At 38.4% G+C, this 22947-nt stretch overlaps 1 pseudogene; it reads right to left on the reverse strand.

Annotated features, from left to right (window-relative positions):
- Positions 1–16951: 16951 nt before the first annotated feature.
- On the reverse strand, positions 16952–17452 carry LOC127222950 (40S ribosomal protein S10-like; annotated as a pseudogene).
- Positions 17453–22947: the final 5495 nt, after the last annotated feature.

Consider the following 22947-nt stretch of genomic DNA (forward strand, 5'->3'; position numbering starts at 1 on the left):
CCTGATTTGTAACTTCCTGTGACTCTTGAGTCCAATGCTTGGATGGCTGCCATCTGCTTCCTTCTTACGAATCAACAACCTGCTTTGTGTTGACGTCTTCCCCAATACACATGTGCATCCCTAATGACCCCGCGATGTGCAATCCTCACACACTGGAACACAATCCTCTCTTTCAATGACTTGGGAATCCTCATCTAACTCCTCCATCTCCCTATTTAATTTGAGACCAACTGTTCCCTAAGGTGATTTCTCTGATGCCAACTGTAGATTTTTCCTGGGTATAACCTGAGTAAGAAAGGGCCCATGGAATATGCTATTAGTGATGCAATCACGCAAGCAAGGCTCAGTTCACTCCCTAACAAGATGAATGGTAAGGTACTGTTCTGAAGGCCAGGCTGACAGATTCACAAGCCTGCCTTACTTAGGCGGGCTACTGCAAGCCCACACAACAGACCTTTAAGAATCGAAGACTGGCAAAAGAGAACCATGGCGACTGGTAACAGTGCAAGCCTGCTTTAAATCCAACTCCTTATGTCTTCTGCTCCACCAAGGAGAAACAGGCCACAAACCAGCCCCAGAGGCTCTCCAGCTCCTGTGCTTATTAGCAGAGCCAAATACATCACCTTTAGAGATCCCCTTTTAAAGAAACACTCATGGTTTTTCAAAGTGGGCACCTCAGTCTAAAACCTAAAAAGGATGGTTAGGCACACACAAAATATCACCAGGACTGCTTATTTTACAGAGTAGCCAGTTTGGGGGGGGGTGTCTGGGAGGGTTAGTTTTTACTGTTAAGTTGATGCAATCTAGAGTGATCTGGGAAGCGGGGACCTCAACAGAGAATATCTCAGATCCGATAGACCTGTGGCCCTGGGCCATGTCTGTGAGACAGCGTCTTGATTGGTGTAGGATGACCCATCCTACTGTGGGATGTACATCCCAAAGCAGGCCGTCCTGGGCTTCCTGAGAAAGAGAAGGGAACATGAGCCAGAGGCTGAGCCTTAAGCAGCATTCCTCTGTGAATTGATGGATTTCACTTTCTGCCTCGACTTTTCTCAGTGACGGTCTGTGACCCTGGAGTATAAGCTGAAGTCATCATGTTCCTCCTCCAGGCTGCTTTGGATTGGGAGGTTTTATTACAGTGACAAAGCAGATTAGAACAGAGACCTTACCTTAGTTACTACAGTGATGCTCTTCCATAAAAAAAGAAAACACACACACACACACACATACAATAGAAGTTATATGAATTTAAAAATTTCCAGTACCAACAGTAACAGGTGAAATGAAACATATAACAAATTATTTAGTCCAATTATATAAAATATTATCATGTTCATATATCTTATATTGTTTGTGCTCTCTGAAATGTAGCACATATGTGAAAGTGTACAACATATTTCATCTTGTGTTAGGCACAAGAATCCAGTTGGCCAATAGTCATATATGGCTTTTGGTGCTCCCAGGGACTACATAGTTCTGTGCCTTCTCTAGTACATGCATGAATTACGATCACTTTGCAGTCTGATGGATACCTTCATGGTTGGGCATCAGACCTCCTCTCTTCTTCTCTTGAAATCTGTTGTTTTGACAACGTATACTTGCAGCTGCCAAGATAAAGGTAGAAGGCAGGCAAGATGGCTTCTATTAGTGGGGCTGCATACTTTCCATGGAAATAATATAAATATTTGGGATATTGCTTGGGTTTGATGGTGTACAATCTTAGACCTTCCATAATACTGTGGAAATGACAATATTTCCTCTTGTATACACAGAGCCTGCTTGTAAATACACACCAGTAGGCAGACCTACAACCTCATGAATTAACTTCTGTTGTTACTGGATTACTCTGGTTTCTGGTCTTTTGTATCAAGTAGAATAAGGTTTTTCAATAAGGAAAACAAAAAATAAAATTCAAATGGGAAAACAAATATGACTATAAATAAAGCAGGTCAATTTAAAATAAAAGCCAAACAACAATATGTACCCATGAGGGGGGACGGCGGTATATAGCAGCTCTCCATCCATAAGCTGTTCAAACACTTACGGGGATCCTGAACTCTTTAATCCTTAGTTTGATATTAGTAACCATGGTTATATATAAACACAGACACATATCCTCAAAATATGTCAAATACTGTGATATTATGTTTGGTATCTCACCTTCTGAAATACCATCATACTATTTTAATCTTAACTTTTCAGCAAAAATGACTTTATTTCTGTTTATGGCATTTTGATTTCCTTTTGTGACTTTCTCTGTTTTCTCTCTAGGTCTCTTATACTTAAAAAAAAAGAGAGAAAGAAAAAAAGAAAGAAACCCAGTTGGATCCAACTAGCCAGATTATTGTTATTGTCTGTATGTTTCCGCACTTTCTTTGTCTCTGCATTTTTTGCTACCTTTTGGGAAATGTTCTTTATTTTAATTTAACCAACATTGCCAAATTTTCTTCTTAAATTTCTTGTTCTTTGTATACATGAAATTCCTCTCTGCACTGGAGTTATAAAGCTATTCCCCATATTAATATTTTATTTGTTTACTTATTTATGTGCCTTATACCTAAATATTTTATGCCCCTGGAATTGACACTTGTATGTGGGAAGGAAAACAAATGATTGCAGTCATTGTTTTGAACTGAGTTCTGTTCAAAGCCCCGAGAGGCCAAACCAAACACTAGCCACTCATGGTTAGTGATGTTAAACTGACACTTGGAGGAAGTTGGTAAATCCCTAGACTGTTTTTCCTTAGTAACAAAAGATTCACAACAGTCAGTAAGAAATGGCCTTGGCATCTTGAGCAGGTAATGGAAATAATTTATAGTAACAAACTCTAAAGTAACCATGTTGTTTGATTTACTGTTGTTGTGAGTCTATTTTTGTGTGCGAGCATTTGGAGGCCAGAGGGCAATCTAATCTTCAGAACTACTCCTTAAGAGCAATCCACTTTGTGTTATGAGATAAGTTCTCTCAATGTTTTGGAATTTGCCAATTAGGCCATGCTGGTTGGTCAATGAGACCAGGGACCTGGGGATAAACTGCAGGGAATCCCACACCTGGCTTTTCTAAAACAAAGGCTCTGCTAATCAGACTCTTGTTCTCAGACTTGTAAGGCAAGCCCTTTACCAACTGAGATACAACTCCATCACATTTTAACTTTTATTTTGCATACTAAAAACATTTTCATGCAATATATTTTGAGGATGATTTTTCCTTCTCCCAACTCCTTCCAGATCCTGCCCACCTCCTTACCCACACAACTTCACATTCTTTTTCCTCTTGTTCAAACAAAACAAAAAACAAGAAATAAAAACTTAAAAAAATGTTATTTTGTCATTCTGTTCCTGTTCAAGTCACCTAAAAAACCCAGCTGTCTTGCTGTGCTCAATAGACCTCCTGGTTTTAGATGGGATGCTGTTTGCTCTAGGAATTGCTAAAGCCAATAACATTTCTCCACTATACTGCTTGAAATCTTGGATTGCTTTTAAACCCCAACTGTGTTTTTTAGGTGGGCATCAAATTGCCAGAATACCCTTGAAAAACACTTCTTTTGCATTTCCCTCTCAACAGTGGTCATCCTGAACATGCATTCTATGTTTTCTATTGTGGCCTTTTTGGTTTTTCTTGTCATTCATCCTTTTCATGTAAATTGTAGACTCTGCTTGTTACTTCTCAGAGTTGAGAGTCAACATTTGAGAACAGGTCTTGAGAGTTATTTATGGATGTTATTGACCATGAAAATCAATCCCGAAGAATTTAGCAGTTTTATCCTGTGAATTCTTTCCAACTGTACTTGTGATGTTTTTGCTTCGCTTGTTTTGTAGCACAGGGGATCAAATTGGTGAGCTCACACATTCCAAGGAATGACCTAGCACTGTGCTATATTTTAAATATACTTCAGTAAAATTTCTCCATTCAGGTTGTCCTTTTCTTTTATACTTTTATGTAGTATATTTCTATTAATTCTTTGAGAATTCACATGATGTATTTTGATCATATTGTCTCCCCATTCTTCTCCCTAGAGCCTCCCTGATCACCCAACCTTTTCACTCCTTCCCAAACTCTTGTTCTTTTTATCTAATTACCCGCTGAGTTCAATTTGACCAAATGTTCCTAGGCATAAGGCCATCCACTGGAAGGTGGTTGATCTACCCCCAAAATGAATTGTCTCTTTCTCTTTCAGAAGCTATGAAGTGTAAAAGCTCTTCAGTTAGGGGTGAGGGCTCACGGACCCTTCTCCTCTTCATGCTCTAGGATGTTGGCTGGCTCAATCTTACTCAGATCTTATACAGACAACCACAGCTGTAGTGAGTTCATGAGTTCAATGGTCTTCTCATGTTCAGAAGACAATGTTTCTTTCCACTACTCCCCAGCCCTTTGCTCTTACCATAATTATGCTTTTGCTTTAGGTTTACTTTTATTTTTAAAATTTTATGCATGCATGAGTGCGTGTGGAGAAGGGTATGCATACATGACTCTATGTGTGTGGGAGGATATGCATGAATGAATTTAGACACCTGTTGAATTCCCAGGAGCTAGAGTTACAGGCGCTTGTTAGTATATTATGAACTGAATACAAGTGCTCTCTAAGAGCAACATGGCTTCTTAATTGCCAAACCACCTCTCCTGCTCCCTCCTGTTTGCATTTTTCTTATTACTTATTCTATGTTGTTAGTATATGATATTCTATATGTTTTAGCTTTATTAACATATTCCTAGTGGATATTAGTTCTATACAATGCAATAAAACAAATTATTTAGAGAAGCCACAAGACTCCAACAATAAAAACATTAGGATCAATGGATTTGTTACAGTGTTTCCATCATAGAAAATGGAGTAAAGTCAACTGGCTTCAGTGTGTGCTGCTTCATGCCATTCTAGAGAGGAGCAACATGCAATTGAGGATGAGTCCAGGCAGGTCCTGCCTGCCTCCAGAGTGCTGTGCTCCTGAGAGGCACTAGCCATGGTCTCTTGTGGCCTTGGCATGCTCTTGAAGGATGTTAAAGTCAAAACTACAGGCACAAAATCAACACTGCCTTTCTGTTTATAATGGTAATACTACTCTTGAACTTCTACTTTCTGATTATTTACTGCTGTTACAATATTGCAGTTTTAATTGTAGTTACCATGTTTGCTTACAAAGTTGCAAAAATGCTGATAATACCAAAATTTATCTGATAGTGATTGTGGAGGCTTACATTTATAAGTTTCATTTGCTTATAATGGGGTTAAATTAAAAAAAAACAATGTAAATGGAAAATATCCTAAGCCAAAACACATTTAGTGCACCTAAGCTACTCAGTGTCGGAATGTGTGAAACAATGTGGTTCACTGAAAGAATGGGATGAAGTCAAACTCTTCAAGTAAACATAATATCTGTCTACTCTGCCTTCTTCAGAAGGAGAGAGAGAAGCACATGTCTGTGTTGATTATGAGCAATAGTTATTGTTTGCCTAAGTGGTTAGTGATATGACAAAAAGTAACTGTAAACCTGAAGCCATATGTTTGTGTGGGAAGTATATAGTCCAAACTTTGATAAGGGGATCCTACGGATCTGTGCATCACCTGTTTCAGTTACTAAGGTTCTTAATATTAAAGTCCAGAAATGATTGGTTACTTTCCTTCTGGATCCTCCCAATTTTGTACAATGATCCATGAGTAAAATAGCTGTGATAATAAACCTGGAGGCTGCATATGGGTTCAGCCATGTGAGCTTCTTACCAAGAATGATTTTATTGTTATCTTGTGGGAAACCCAAATGGACAGCGATAGGGGCTAAACTGCATTCCCAATAAATTATCAGTTCCAAGGTGTGACAACTAGATAGTCATTGTTATAGTGCTAGCCTCTGCTCATTAGTGAGAGAAGCATGTTTATTCAGGGAAACTGGTATCTTTTAGAGGTTTACATTGGCCTTCTTTGATTTCAGTCTTCTCTCAGCACCTCAATTTGTGGAATGGCAAAATGCCATTGTGTCCTGTACAAACATTCCACTGAATAAGGCACACAGGTTATGAATCACATCTTGCAACAATGGGCTTATGTCTAGGACAGTCAGTGGTATTACTGCATCATCAAAAACAAACAAACAAAAAAACCCAAACCAAAACAAACAAGCAAACAAACAAACAAAAAAAAAAAAAACCCAACTAGTCTAACAGAACAGTGGCAAAGCTAACTGGGGGTGGGTGGGTTATGCCCCTGATACTGATTAAATAATTGCCAATTTACACTTAAAGTCTTAATCCATCACACTGTGTAAGTGGTTAGGCTTTGACATTTGTATACTTAAAAAAAAAAACTTATTTCTTCTTGTCATATCCTTAAGCATGATGCCTCTAGTGTAACATGCACTTAAGGAAATGTTTTTGAGGAACCAGAAGTTTCTAGATATTTTGAACTTCCTATTCCATGGTGATAATAGTCATACAGACATGGCCTAGCTGTTGGGAAGAGTTGAGGGGGTTAGTATAATTAAAGCAAGGACTATATCTGGAAGGAGGCATCTCTGGGTACCTCACTACCTTCCTTTGTAGTCCAAGTCTACAAATGCCACTACCACACCACTAAAAACTCAAGGCCAGAGTCTACAGTAACAAACATTTGATCAACCCCCACAGTGAAAAGCAATGTATTGAGGCAAGGGACTTCACTCCATATACTGTACATGGAAATATGTAGCATGATGGATATATAATGTCAATAACCCATGTTTGTTGAGATGGAAAACATACTTACGTTACATATGTTTTTGTTGTCCTGTGTCCTCCGTTTTATATTAAGAACTCCTAGAAGAGCCAATCATTTGTCAGGTGAGGGTATGACAAGCTTGTCATTGCCTAATGATAATATGGTGATTGATTGTGGTTGTCCCTTAACTTCTCTCATGACCTTAACATAGGGACAAAGGAGAAAAATGGACTCCCTTCCACACCCTCTCTGAGGCCTGTCCCTGCTGCTGCCTTGTGAATAGAGTCTGTATCCCTGAAGCTCAAAATCAGACTTCTGGCATGCCTGGTCTCCAGTTAGTGCCACAAGGGAGTCAGGGAGTGGACATGTGAGAGTTAGGTCAGTATTTGTCTGGATTGTGTGTGATCATCTTAGGTACCCGAGTCTCTCCACATCTATGCAGCATCTCACCACAGCTACATTCTTATATAGTTGTCTTTGCTACTTTCTGTTGGCTTCTCTATTCCTTAACCTCTTGATGTAGGGGGCTGTGGCCTTACTCTGTCTATTGAAGGGGCATTGGACTACTTCTTTTGGCATCCTTTTGTCATTTCTTTTTGTGTATCTAGTTAATGAATTAAGTGAAAAATCTGTACTTCATTGTCTCCAGTTAACATAATTCATTTGCCTCTATTCACTATAACCATTGGAATTACAGTTGTGGTACAGTTACAAGTTTCTAGGATGTCTATCTGAAATTTATTCATAAGCACATAGTGGATGAAAATAGATATTCTTGTTTCCCCAATTTCAACGAATCTTTACCTACTGTGTTGGTTAATTTTATGTTATAATTTGGAATGTTTATAATGCAATATTTATATTAATGTGTGATCTTTTGGACAGATGAGAAAGAAAGGGAAGGTTCTAATTGAAAAGTGATCCACTTTTGTGTTAATTAGACAAGAGGTCAGTTGTGCTGGTAATCTCAACACACATGCTAGTTTTATGTCAACCTGACACAGGTTAGAGTCATTTGAGAGGTGGAAACCTCAGCTGAGAAAATACCACCGTAATATCTGGCTGTAGGCCTGTAGGACATTTTATTAATTAGTGATTGATGGGGAAGGGCCCAACCTATTGTAGTTGGTGCCATCCCTGGGCTTGTGATACTGGGTATTATAAGAATGAAGGCTGAGTAAACTATGAGGAGCAAGTCAGTAAGCAGCCCTCCTCCATGGTCTCTGCATCAGCCTCTGCCTCCAGATTCTTGCCCTGTCAGAGACCCTGTCTTGGCTTCCTTTAATGATGAACAGTGTAAGTATAAACCAAATAAAACATTTCTTCCCCCAGTTGTTTTGGTCATGGTGTTTCTTCACAACAATAGACATCCTAACTAAGACACGTTCCACGTATTTGCCATATACTCTTTCTTATTAAGAGATCTTCAAGATTTTATGTGAGCAGATGGATTCCATTTTGTGTGACAATAGAAAAATGTCCTGTGGGTTATGAAACCAGACTCCATTGAAGGGTCTTCCCTGTAGGCTTCTGATATTATAAATGTCTTTTGTAGTAAGTAACTATGTTACATCACTTAACAAAGAATGTTGTCTACAGGCTCATCAAATACCCAGCAATGGCATTACTGTGGTCAGTGGTACAGTAGACCCTCTCCACCCTGACGGTGAAATGTTCTAAGATCCTCAGTGGCCACCTAAGACCTGGTAAGCACTGAACTTTTTCTATGTCTCTATAGGCACATAATTATAAAGGTTATTTGGAAAAATCATAGCAAGTGATTAATAACAAACAGAACCAATATCCAATATTCTGTTCAAAAAGGTAGAAGGCTATAATACCTGTTTCAATGCATTATCAATGTCTTTCCGGGATACAATATAAATATGGCAACAGTTTCTTTATTGGCACAGGAGGCATCTTTGGTAATTTTATACATTGTAGCCTGATGTTGTTTTTGAATTCTTGTAACCATCATTTCCTCTGGTAAGTGGCTGAGTTCACTGGCTTTGAGGGAACTCTGGCTTCAGTATTCATCTGGGCTTCAGTGCTTTCTGCAGTAATACGTTGCTACCAATAAATCAGTAAAATGCATTTGAAATAAGCATTTGTTCTCATGTTGTGGCTATAAATTGTGAAGTTTGGATTGTGAAAGGGGAACTAGACTGTTTCCACAATTTTATGGGAAGATTTGTTCTTACCATGGCTCTCATGTAGGATATACACATATGGTATGGGTATGAACAGATTGAAGGTCCATATCTTTTGTAGACAGGATGAGAGTACAGCATGGCACATAGTATAATGTTTAAGAACTGCTTGTTGATCCAATTTAATATTTTCTAACCATGGTTGGCAATATGTAACTGAAACAGGAAAATGGAACTGCAAGTAAGGGAAGTCTAGTGTATATGATTGCAGTTGCAAAATGATCGCTTCTCTAATTATTCCATTTTGTATTCTTTCTAGAAACTGGTAGAGCTCTCTATAGATCTCAAATTGTAAGTCATTTTCTTTCTTTTGTTTCACCAGTATTTTATTACCTGGAATATTTTTCTATATAATTTCCCTGTGATTATAAATTGTTCATCCTCTTATCATTCCATATAACTTTCCATGTTAGTTTTGCATATGAAATAGGAATTCACACTTAATTTTTTATGATAGAAACATGATGAATTGCTTGTTTCAGATGTAACATTTATGCTTTGTGCTGTGCTTTGTCTCTCTAGCATTATTTTATAAATGAGTGAAGAACTTGACTTGATTAATAGTGCAGACTGATTTCTTCTTTGTACTTTTTGTGTATAGGTTTTATAGTTAGAAAGATTTAGGTTTTTGAGTGGTGGCTTCCTAAGTACAGAAATTTCAGTACATTTTAACTTCCTGTCTTTATTTTCCTCCATACTCTAATGCCAGATAATAATGTCATTTTTGGTAACATGTGTCTTTGGAGAGAAGTATGCTTGTAGGCCCATCATTTGGTCTTTTGCAATTGTACCGTTTCTGAACAATGCCATCATATAATGAATCTACCAAGGGATTAACACATTCTTTAACTTAGAGCCTTTAGTATCTGTTTCAGGAAATACTGTCGGCGGCACACCTAGAAATGTGCCTTACTCATCTCTCAGGTATTTTTTAATCTAGTCAAAGTAAAAATTAAACTTAATAATCATGAGTAAACCTTGTCATGTGATAGCCACCACTTAGCCCTTGACTCCCAAATACTAATGCCCATCTCATAAATAGTTCAACTTCAAGATCCCCTCTGTTTTTAAGTGTTCCAATACTGTTCAAAAGGCTAAGTTCCAAGTCTCCCATTTGGGGCAATTTTTACAATCCCCTATGAAAACCAAACAGCAAACCATATACTTCTAAGACATGGCACAAAAAGTACATCCCTGTTACAAAAGGCAGGAATGAGGATATGGAAAGGAGGAATGGGAACAAAGAAAGACCAAAATCCAGGACAGCAGACACTGCCATCTGTGCATGTGGAAGGATAATGTAGCTCCTAAGGGCTTAGGCGAACCCTCCGCTATGGTTTTACAGTTCCCTGCATATGCTGTAATTTTTGCCCATTTCTTTCTTTGCCTGCTTCCTCCCTCGTCTTCTCTCCTCTGTTGCTTTACTGTAGCAATAGCTTTGTGTACAGGAATTGCTTACCTTAGGGCCTCTCATTAAACTCTTCCTTGTGGTGCTTGGCTTATCTGGAACCTCAAGGGTTCATTTTCCAGCTTTTCACCTGTAACATTGTAAGCTGGTCAGAGCTTCATTCCAACAGCAGACATTTGCTCAGGTATTATTAACTTTTTACAGTCTCCTTTTCTTATAAATTTGGACGCAAAATGGTCACATGATTCTCATTTCTTACTTGTATCCATCTCCAATGTCATAAGGCATGATTTTGTGTAAGTCATTATCTGCTCACAGTGGGCCCACCCCCTTACAGGTTCTGGATTGCCATGCTCAAACTCTTCTAGGCAGGCAATGACTAGGCATGTTTGCATCTTGGCTATTGTTATATTGTTAGCATGTGATTGTTCATGCATGTTTTCATTTCCGTGTGCAGTAATTAGCAATCGTAATACCTCTCCTTGGAACCTAGATGATAAAGCTTCCAATTGTGCCTTGTCTAGAAAAGCTTTTGCAAACACATAGATAATTGCAGTGACAATTTCAACTGATGTGTATAGCAGACACAACCAGAGTAAACTCCCTTTAGAATCTTTCTGCAGCCTACATAGACCCTTTTCTCCCCTAGACAACTATTCACCCCAATGTATTCATTTAGTTCATTGTCCAAGCTGCTAGCTGCCCTTCACTTCACAAATAGTAGATGCTTTTCTATGTCTGAATACTTTGAAGAAGAAATGTATTGAAATTTAATTGCTCTAAAAATATGTTCGTGTATCAGTTTATTATGGTGGAATTATAAAAGAGGTCAGCTAGCAAGAGTTTAAGTTGTGAAAGTAGAGTCCCAATAAATGGTCCCCACCTGAGGACATAGTACCAGAAGCACATCTCAAAAGGGACATGGCTGTCACTAGACAGAGTAGTTGCAGAGGAGACATGCTGTCACAAGGTTGTCAATACCTTGACCTTGAAGTTCTCAACTGTGGGAAAACATTTCTATCATTTGCAGATCATCATCTTTGCATTTCTAAAGCACCAAAAATGAATCAAAGCCTTACTGAGAAAAGTAGTTAACTAGTTTAGTACTGATGAGGTCCAGCAGCTTTCTACTGCACATCAGTCTAACCCCTGTGGGATGCTTAGTTGCTGCCTGAGGTCAGTTAGATGATGTCAAGGGATAAATATTGGTGCCACTTCTCTAGTGCTGAACAAAGGCCCTGTCCACAGAAAATGATTAAATGTGTGGTTTCTGTTTCACATGCAGTCTAGACAATTTTAAAGCGCCAGAACATATAAAATTTCCATGAATTTTGACAAAAACAACTGTTTAAATTTGTTGTTGGGTGTGACAGTTGGATCATCCACTTATAATCCCAGAACTCCAGAGGCAGATGCAAGAGAACCAGGGGTTTAAAGTCATCCTCAGCTGGATAGTGAGTGTGCAGCCAGCCTGTGATGCATGACATTCTGTCACCAAAACCCAGCACCACCAGCAGCACCAAAAACGCTCACTGGCAAGTAAGTAAACTCCATGGCACTAGCATCAGAACAAAACATCCCTTCAGAGACAGATTCTGATAATTGAATCTAGTGGCATTTGTAGAACAATAACATTTTCCAATAAAAATGGAATGATTTTGTTAGTGCTGCATATTGTGTTTAAAAGTAGAGATGATTTAAATTGAGATGGGAAGTTGATTGACTCAGACAAAATAATATTAATTCAATGAGTAAATCCTTTAAAAATGAGAATTCTGAGAGTTAAATGCCAACTCATTTATAAATTGAAGTTGCAATGTCATTTGGCAATTTGCAGTGACAGGTCACAAATTTACTTAAGACAATTACTCTACAGAGACCCTGTATCTGAGTTGTAATGATGTTATACACAGTGCCTTGACTGCTTTATAATAGTGAATATTGTATAATGGAGACATTTAATTTTTTGCTTCACATTTATATCCTTTGAGCTGTGATCATTACGTGTGAAAATATGGAGCTGTGTGAAGACATGTGGCCATACTGTTTTGTATGTGTATGTGTGAGGTTTAAATAGATTTATGTGATTGGAGTTCTTTATGGAAGGCTACCATCATGTCCTGTTATCAGTCATAAAGACAGTCTGAGACTGAGACTCCTGTAGTAGTGTGGCAACCTCATCGTTATTTCTTTTCCATGTCTATTAGGCTGGTAGAATGCACATTTGCTTCTCTTTCCCTTTATTTATTTTCAGGTTCAATCAGTAACTTCTTGTGTGTTCTCAGCTCAATTTAAGGATGGGTTGAGTATGCAAGAAGGGATTGTCACACTTGACACAAACTTAAATGTACTGAGGATGAGGGAACTTCAAGTGAGACATTGCTTCTATCAACTTGGCCTGTAGGAAAGTCTGTGGGGACTTTTTAAAAAAATTATTATTACTAGGTAGTGTAGGAAGATCCAGTTCACTGTGTGTGGTGCTATCCCTGGCCAGATGAATCTGAGTTGTAAAAGAAACGTAACTGTGCAAGTCACTAGAAGCAAGCCAATATATAACGTTCCTTCATTGTTCTGCTTTAGTTCCTGCCTACAGATTCCTTCCTGGGCTTCCCTCATCAATGGACCATGATCTGTAAGATGAAATAAACTCTTTCTTCTCTAAGATCTTTTTGGTCATGAGATTTATCACATCATCCAGGATGGTAATGGGTGGTAAAAATGAGAATGAAATGCTTAATTTGGCTATATAGCAAAATGTTTTGCATGTGCATGTGACTGTCTGTGCTGTCTGACTCCAGAGTCTTTATATTGTGGAACAATTTTATTGGCTATGAGACTGTTCTTCCCCTGTGGATATCTATTATTTGAAGTGCTATCAAACACTACCATTTTCCATCTTTTGTATGTTATGCCACTTGTGGCTTTGTTTAGTTCTTCATCACTATGTCACAATGGGAGGAAGTTAAGGGAGGAAAGATTAGTTGGGCTTGTGGATTTAGGAGTTTCAATATATCAAAGCAAGAAAGGCATGGTAGAAAACAGTAGTTCACATCATGGTCAGGAGGCCTTACTGGAAGAAACCACACAAGAAATATCTCCCAATGAACCACTGAACTATCCCTTGAGACCTACCTTCTATGAATTCACCTTTTGGTTTGTCACTTTCCAGAAACTTTATTATCCTAGAATATTAATCCACCAAGGGATTAACCCACCAGATAGTTCAAAATCTCCATGATAGGCACATGCAGTGCCATGCTTGACTAGGCATGTTCTCAAGCCAATCAAACAATTCAGTTTAACCATCCCAAACTTGTAGTGAGATGTCCGCCATGTTCACACCTGTCCCAAACCCCAATGGGCATGGTCAGTATGATAGGTGCATGCAGGGTGGATATCTCACTACACAAACTCCAAAGCATTTTCTAAATTTATTCATTACTTTATTACTTCAACATAATAGCTCCAAGAATCATGTAAATTTAAAAACTAGATTGGAGAGATGTCTCTGTGGTTAAGAGCACTGGCTCCCCTTGCAGAAGACTTTGGTTTAGTTCCAAGCACCTACTTGGTGGCCCACAACCACCTGTAACTCCCATTTCAGGAAGTCTAATGCCTTCCTCCTTCCAGCATTCATGCTCATCAGGTACATGTAGTACAGTGACATACCTATGTGCAGATAAATTACTTGTACAAAAAAACAATAAATGAAAAGAAATTAAACAGTGTTATGAATTTGGAATCTTGCCCAATATGCCTTTAGGAATCTGTAACATTCATTATACCTACATATATTAGCTTTGCCAAATGTTCTTTGTCAGGAAAAACGTTGAAAGCCTTTATTAAGGAGCTGTTTTGTGACTGATAAAGCTTTGACTCAAGTACTCTATGATTTCACTTAAGATTATAGGCTTCTTTGCTATTCTAGCCAAAGCCTGCTAGAACTTTTCTTCTTGAAAGTATTTCTTTATTTGTTTCTCTTATGTATATGTATGTTTTGTTTGCATGTATGTCCGTGCATTAGGCGAATGATGTGTGATGAGGCCAAGAAGAGAGCATGGGGTTCTCTGAAATGAGAGGAAGATATAGTTGCTAATGCCCATGTGCATTCTGGGAATCAAACCTGGGTGTTGTAGAATATTAAGTTAAAGATGTGTTACATTCATTTATGTTGTGGAATATTTGTTTAATTTTGCAAACATGTGATGCATTCTTTTATGTTTCATTTGTTTAACTTTGTGGAGCTGTGTTGTTTTGATTGTCTACAACACCTGATTGTTCTAATAAAGAACTGAATTACCAATAGTTAGTCAAGAGAAAGGATATGAGGGGTTGCCATTCAGCAAAAATAAGTAGGAAGAGAAATCACGGTAGAGGGATCAAGGAGAAAGACTCCATAGGCCAGTCACCTAGCTACACAGCAAGGCATGGAGTAGGAAAAAAAAAATAAAGATCCATAGAATAAAGAAAGGGAAAATCCCAGAGGGAAAAGATAGACAAAATTATTTACTTTAAGAAAAACTATCAAACAGAAGCAGACACCATAGCTAAAAACTGAGCCGGACTCCTGGAATGCAGTTGCAAAGAGGAAGGAGTGATGAGAAAATGGGTCAAGACCAGGTTACAGAAACCCACAGAGACACTGACTTGAGCAAGGACCCCAGACTGACAGCTGGGAAACCAGCATTATACAGACTCAGACTCTCTGAAAGTAGGTCTCAGTTAGAAGGCCTGGACAGTCTAAGCGTCCTCTGACTGTGGAACCAGGATGTACCCCTGGTGCACAAAAGGACTTTGGGAGCACATTCCCCATGGAGGGACACTCCCTTAACCTAGAGGCAGGAGGGAGGGTCTCCAAATGACAGATTTTGATGATCCCTCCTGGAAGGCCTCACCCTCCCTGTGGAGGGGGGGGGATGGGATGTAAGGGGCTCGGGGAGCATAGAAGGGAGGGAGAGGGAACTGGGATCAATATGTAAAATAAGAAAAAAAATGCACACACACACACACATATATTGGGCTTTGGCATGTTGATGGCACACACCTAAGCAAAAAACAAAAAAAAAACCAAACAAACAAATAAAAAAACCACAAAACAAAAACTCCCCAAAAAACATAAAGAAAAGAAAAGCTGTTAAGAAAGAAGACACACTAAGTCCTGGCATTCATAGGTAATGGTAAGAAAGAATAAGACACTGTATGTTTTATTCAGGAGCTGGTGGTGGGCTATTAAAAGAGCAAAGAGTAAAAAATCCAACTATGCCTTTGTTTCCCACAAAAGCAACAAGTGATCTTAACCACTGAGCCATCTCTCTAGCCTCCAAATTGAAAATACCCTCATTTCCTATAATTCATCCAGTGATTTTAATTTCATTTGCCTTTGAGGACACTATTGGCTCTCCCCTTACATAGAGTAAAAGGTTTACAAAAATGGAGTGTTGTTGCCATTCATTTTGTTATTTTACTTTGAAATATTGAGCACAAAAATATAACCAATCCTGAATATGAGGGCAAGCTTTCTGTAATTAACGCTGTTTTCTATTTAATGTTTTTCCTAAGTTTACTGTAAATCCTTTATGATTCCTGTTTAATTTAGGACTTGGGTTAAAATAACTTATCCCCTCCACACAGATCTCTGCAAATGCCCAGGTGGCTATGTCCTCAAGTGAGCTGAAGTCTTGCTGACATTGGTCCACATGACCAATTCACACTTCACATGTTGGCCCAACCATTGGGTCTACATTGTGTTTTGCCTCTCGAGCACAAGCACAGGAGACTCTCACAAAATATAAGCTTTTAAAGTGAACTTTAAAAAAATCAGTTTAAAAATATGGTGTCAAAGTCACCTTTTCCTAGTAGACTAGAATATCAAAACTATTTGAGTTTTCATCCTACTTCTCCAGTGGAATGCCAATTTAAATTTGTGACTAATCACTGATAGATATTCTTTTTTGTCTCAGGCCTGTTTTCATATTTGTTTACCTGCGCTCTTTTCATAACCACAGTTTCTGACAGTTCTCTGGGGAGAAGTACTATAGGCCATCTTTTCCATGTTTAAAAATGAATTTGGACATGAAAAAAACCACTTTCCCTTGCCACTCTTACACTAGGATCAACTGTGTCATCAACCTAATGAGATGGATAAGGACCATCGCTGATTCCAGCTTTCCACGTATTCACCCTAGATACACACCCTGGCTTACATTTGATCCAAGTTTACATGACACGTGTTATTTAAAAATTACTTTGAAAATGTCTAATACTTGCATTATAAGAAATTTCTAAGGGGATGCATTCAAATTCACAAACTCTCCACTATTCAGATTTAATAAATGTGGAAATTTTGCCCTACACACTTCAAATCCTTAAAAGAGACTATTAAATAAATACAATTTCGCACCTCCTTATTTTTATTTCCCTAGGAGACACATCTCTTATAAATTACTATATAATTATTCTACATTTTATAATTACCTAATTTCACTGTGTTTTTATAATTTGCTCATGTGATACTATATGTCTGTCTTGAAATTATAATTGCTTCTCTTGATAAACTTATTCCTGCTTAACAAGGTACTCGGATGCCAGATACTCATTTTCTAGTATTTTTTTTTTCTGTAAAGTTTATTCAAAACACAGTCTTTAAGCTCACTGAAGCGGCTGACCCCATCCAGGACCAAAGCGTCCTCTAAGCTGGAATTCAGTGGCTCAGCCAGCCCCAGCCTCAGCTTTCTTGTCAGCACCAGGGGGCACAGCGCTCCTCCTGTGGGTGTCCCTGTCTGTCTCCCTTTTGTGAAGCTTGCAGGTCGCTCACCCTCTGGACCTTTGGTCCAACGCCTGCCAGTTTCAGGATGGCTACGCTGCAGGGTGTGGCAGGCACGATCTCCTGAGGCAGGTGGAGGTAATCTCCGATATACTGGATGCCCTCATTTGTAAAATACCAATAGAAGTGTCTCTAGGCAAATTACCTCTTCACATAGCTTGGAGACTTCAGAGACTGCATGGCCTTCAGTACATGAAGGTCAGGCACCTTCTTGTCTGCCAGCTCGTGGTGTTTGGGCTATGGACATCTTTCTTGACAACCATCACTCCTTCCTTAAAAAGGAGTTCATCATAGATGGCAATCTGGTTCTTCTTGGGTATCAACATCGTGGCGGCTACAGAGTCCGAGATGGAGGCCGGAAAGCTCATTTTCCAGTATTAATACGCTAGATTTTATCATTCTGTTTGTGTGTGTGTGTGTGTGTGTGTGTGTGTGTGTGTGTGTGTGTGTGTGTGTGTGTGGTTGGGTATGGTTGATCATCAAAGTACAGTTTTTAATGGTGTAAAATGAAGGTGGGAATAATCTTACACAGGCAGCGGATTTTCTTCAGAAACATGCAAAAGTATATAAAGTTAATGTGAAGTTTCTGTGCTGCAGACAGGGCACATGCATCTTCGGAGATTCCTCAGTATTTATAATATAGGAAGTAGGGATTGACTGGGTGGTTAGGGGCTGTTCCAGCAATGTGCTAATTTCTTAGTCCAGGAATGCCTGAAATTCACTTTGATTTTTTTATGACTCCCCAAAGAATATCCTTGCATGGAGTCAATCCCTGAAGTTCTAACTGAAGCACAGTGCAGACACTAATCCCCTGTGGTGAACAGCTTCAGAACTAGACTTCTGGTTCATGGTGAAAATGGATCGTATCTATTCTCCAATTTCAGCCCATTTCTCAAATCAGTGGCTCTCTCTCAACATTCCTAATGCTACTACCCTTTAATACAGTTCCTCATATTGTGGAGAACCCCAGTTTCCTTCTACTTTGTAAATGTAATTTTGCTACTGTTATGAAACATAATACAAATATTTTTGGAGACAGAGGTTTGTCATGACCCACAGGTTGAGAACTGCTGTTCTAAATGATGATATGTTAATCTCTGTTGAGATCCATTAAGCAGAAGCTATTTTCTCTTCCTCAAAATTACAGAATATTTCTTGGGCCCTAGATACAGATCTACTCTAAAACATAAGCGTTAATCCAGCTATTCTCCCAGTGTCCTGGCCACAGAGAACGTTTCAGAAGGACAGCTTCTTTGAACATGGGAAGAGATGGGAGGAACAATTCTCCTCTCAGTCAGACAATGAACTTTGCCTTCTCAGAGAATCCCCTCTTGCTGCAGTCACTTATGGAGCTATGACTTTGCTAAATTTTGTCTGCTTTTCTGAATAATTCAGAAAAGTATAATTTTTGCTTTTTCTATTTAAAAAAAATCTCATTTTCTTTCTTTCCAATACTTGCAAAAGCCTAGACATGCTTTTCCGGACTCTATGAACTTTCTTGCTCTTTCTTCATCATATTACCTGACTGATTACCATTTCTGTTGTATGACCAATAACAAACAGCATAATTGTCTTCTTATTATGCCCTTTGGGAAGCTGTCAAGAATTAACACTTGTTTGCCCAGTTATTCTTGTAAACCCTAACAAAACTGCCTTTGACTTTCTTCTTTATTCTATTCTTAAATGCTCTTATTAGTGGACTAAGGTCTCTATAATATGCTCACATAGATGGAAATGTCCAAAGTTTCTGATCACAATATGGTGTTGGAATAATATTTCTCTTCTTACCACTTGGCTCCCATGCATGACTGATTGTCCAAACCAAGAGGGAAACCATCTGTGGTGAGCTTTGCCTGATAAGTCATATTGGACATCAGTGTAACATGAACCATGGTCTTAGCTACCAGTATTAAATATATTCATCCAGAGGTACCCACAGAACTTGACACTGTTAACATCCTAAAAGATTAACTTTTTGTGTAAGGGTTTACACATCATCATCTAAAAGAAATCTACTAAGTGAGAAACACCATTATACATTAGGCTCTTGGGAGATAAAGAAATTTCCCTTTTTTTGAGATTAGAAATCAACAAATTATATAGATTATTGTTCAAATAGTAACTTTTACTAAAGTCATGAAAACACATTTACGTAGAAAAAAGAAACTTCACTGAGGTTTTAGTACATGGCTATTGTTTGTGACATGATTGTCACTTAGTTATTTAAATCTTAATATTATCAAGAGCTAAGCCTTTCTCAGAATGAAGTTCTTGAAATTCATCCAGAGGAAAAGAAAAAAAAAAACACAAAAACAGAAAAATAATTTCACAAATGGCTTGCTGAATTTGCTTTTTTAACACTAGCAATCAATAAAGACTGAATAGAAGACATTGACCTTGTATTCAAAAGTTGATGACATTCATTCATGAATGTTTAGGAAACAAATGATTAAAAAATATGTTTCATTAGTTAAAATACTTAAATTGTCAAAGAAACAGATAACATGAAACACTTTTGAGATGCATTCCTATCTGACTTACCTTAGTTTCCTTTGTCCATCAACACAACAGTATGTGCATAAAAAATGCTAAGTAGCAACTGCTGAGTAAATAAATTAAAATATGATCAACAGTTGCCTGAAATGATGAAAAGAGATGGGCAAATTTGTGTTCATTGTTTTTAGGAGTAAAATGAAGCAATGAAGACACTTAAATTGGAAAGTAACATTAGTATTATATTTTTGTTCAATCTTAAAGCCTTTTTAGCATTAGATATTTTGACTGAGATTTGAAAATACCCATTTCTCTGATTCTTGGAACCATAGTCCCATACAACATTGTTTTACTTCATTGAAAACTTTTGGTAGCATCTGCCTTTGACACACATTGAATTGTTTAAAAAGCTCACTGGGGTCTTGATTACAATTCTCTGGTGAGCTCTTCTAAACCTAACTTGAAGTACAGTGTAGTCTCTTGGGCTTCCCTACTACCACACACTAGCACATGAAGGATATTTGGACAACTGTGACCCTGTATTGAACATTCCAGAATGGACATAGTGTTCAGACAAAGTCAGAACCATGCGAACCATGAACTCAAAATTGTAACTTACAACTCAAAGAATTACTTTTAGTGATATGAAATCAGAAATCATTACACATAGAAAGGAAGAATTGTCTCACAAATCATACAAATATGTATTTAGTGCAGAATTGTCACATAAAATATACTCCCACAATTTCAATGAAGACATTTGAAATTCACTCTATTGAGGGATAAAGAGGAATGGGACCTTCCCAAAGTTCTGTTGAGGGAAGGCCTGTCAATAAAAGAATTTCTATATGACTACAGAAAGCCAGAAAGCAAGGTACTTATTTAGAGGAGGAAGTTTTTTTGAGAAAGCAAACGCATATACACCAGGGAGCAGTACAGTCAACCTCTTGAGTGAGAGCTTCCCTGGAGGTACATAAGTTGCTGTTTTTATACTTCCTTAAATGTCAAAGAGATGGGTGTAGTTGGAGGTTTCTTGTCCTACCTGCCAGTCCTCAAATAACCACTCTAAGACATACTATTATAATTGTTTGGCCAATACACAACTGACTAGCTCTACATAGAAATTAATCCAATTTTAAGCTAGGTGGTGGTGGCATAGACCTTTAATCCCAGCACTCAGGAGGCAGAGGTAGGTGGATCTCTGTGAGTTTGAGGGTAGCCTGGTCTACAGAGCTAGTTCCAGTAGGCTCCAAAGCTACACAGTTACCCTTTCTCAAACAACAACAACAAAATCAAACAACGAAAAAACATTTTTACTAATCTGAGTATCACTATGTGTCCATGGCTTACTGGTAATATTCTGGCATATTACTCCTTTCTCTGTAACTATGGATTTCCCTTCTAGCTGTATTCTGCCTGGCCATGGGTCAGAACAGCTTTATTCATCAACCAATGAAAACAACACATATTCAGAGCATATAGAAGGACATTCCACATCAGATGGGAATGTTTAGTGGGGACCTCTGACTACTTCCACTTCTATGACAATCAAGTTACAAAATGAGTTATATCAATATGCTTTAGGAGCACTATACAATGGCTTTGAAATGTGGAACAGGTGCTGTAGAGACAGTGTTCTTTTAGATTTGCCCCATCCTATTGGAAAAACATTGATAGAAGATCATATATTGGTTACTATGCATATCCAGGAACTTTGCATTTGATAGTCATTTTAAAGATTTGGGAGAACAGCCCAGGAAGCAAATTTTCTTTCTAATTGGATGAATGGTTTTGGCAGTTGTTTTACTGTATATAATATAAAAGGGAGCAGTATAATGAGGGACTTGGCCATTGTCTATAATCCCCAGCTTCCTATCTATACCTCTTTCTCATTCCAACATTTCCCATCAGAACCAGCCTGGGAATCAAGCTCTTAATCACTGCAGACCTTTAGGGAAACACTCAAACCACAGCCAAACCACTGAATGAATCAAAAGGCTAATGTATAGTTTAGACATTATATAACACACATAATACCTACATTTAGTCATTACGTATAGAGTGTGTGACTATGTGTAGTTATTATATATAGGAATTATCTCTCACACACATATCAAATACCTATGACATAGCATAGCATTCTCTCTCTCTTTTACACACACACACACACACACACACACACACACACACACACCATATACCTATGACATAGCACAATTCCTGGACAGAGGTGCTCAGTAGCATCCACTCCATTCATCCTTATGATCACTCTGTACAATGCATAGCATGAATATATCCCTATTAGAGGAGACACAGAAAGGCACTTGGTAATTTAATAAGCACATAACATATTATCTAATGCTGTAGATGTTCTTTGGGTCCTGATGGAAGAGGTTAAAACTACTTAGAAAGCAGAAGGAGAGAGTGTATGTGTGTGTGTGTGTGTGTGTGTGTGTGTGTGTGTGTGAGAGAGAGAGAGAGAGAGAGAGAGTACCCCACGTGCTATTTTCTCTTTCTTTCCTGTCCTCTGTCCATGAAGAGGAGTGAGTGAGGCTGGTATGTGAGGTCCTAAGAAGCAGCCTCTAAATGTAGTGGATCCTGCTTGCACATTCTTCTTTAGTGGCTCAACACACTGGTTAAAGATGTCACACAGCTCAATCCATTTGTCATTGGGCAGGAAAAAGCTGTTACAGGAGCTCTCTTATAAATGGGCCAGTTGGGAATGTTGCCTGACTCCCCACCCTCAGTGCAGTACATAAAACAAGTGATCCCTGCACATAACTGACTGAGATGCTACCGCTTGTTGGGGAGGAAAAGAAGGACTCGGTTAGGATTTCTGTTGATTGTAGAGTTAGTGACATAATTTCCCTGTGAAACATTACCAATAAAATGGAAGCTAAAATTTCAAAGTATTCCCAGAGATTGTACTTTTATTACTTACACCGATGTGGTGGGAACCAGGCAGTTAAAGCCTCTGGAACTTTGCCGGGCAATTCCTGTCTCATCCATTACGTATTCTTCTTTCTCCTGCTCCATACTCCATAGAATAATCTCACGTATACAATGCTAAGATAAGTGCAGAAAAGTAATCAAGAAGAATAGTGACTAGCGATGAGCTGTCTGCTTGAGAACACTGACAACGCTCTGTTGGTAACATAGCCAGCCCTATGTAGGCAATTCACTGGGGTGTTTCTTGCCGATGCTGATAACCATTGTAAAGTTAGAGGCTCCCCCCAGAAAAAAACTCTAAGAAATACTAAAAAAAATGTATTTAAAAGCATCAATTTAAAAACAGATTAATGCTATATACAGTTCTTTCAAACAAGTG

Source organism: Phodopus roborovskii, unplaced genomic scaffold (assembly GCF_943737965.1).
Source record: "Phodopus roborovskii unplaced genomic scaffold, PHOROB, whole genome shotgun sequence".
Taxonomy (NCBI): Eukaryota; Metazoa; Chordata; class Mammalia; order Rodentia; family Cricetidae; genus Phodopus; species Phodopus roborovskii.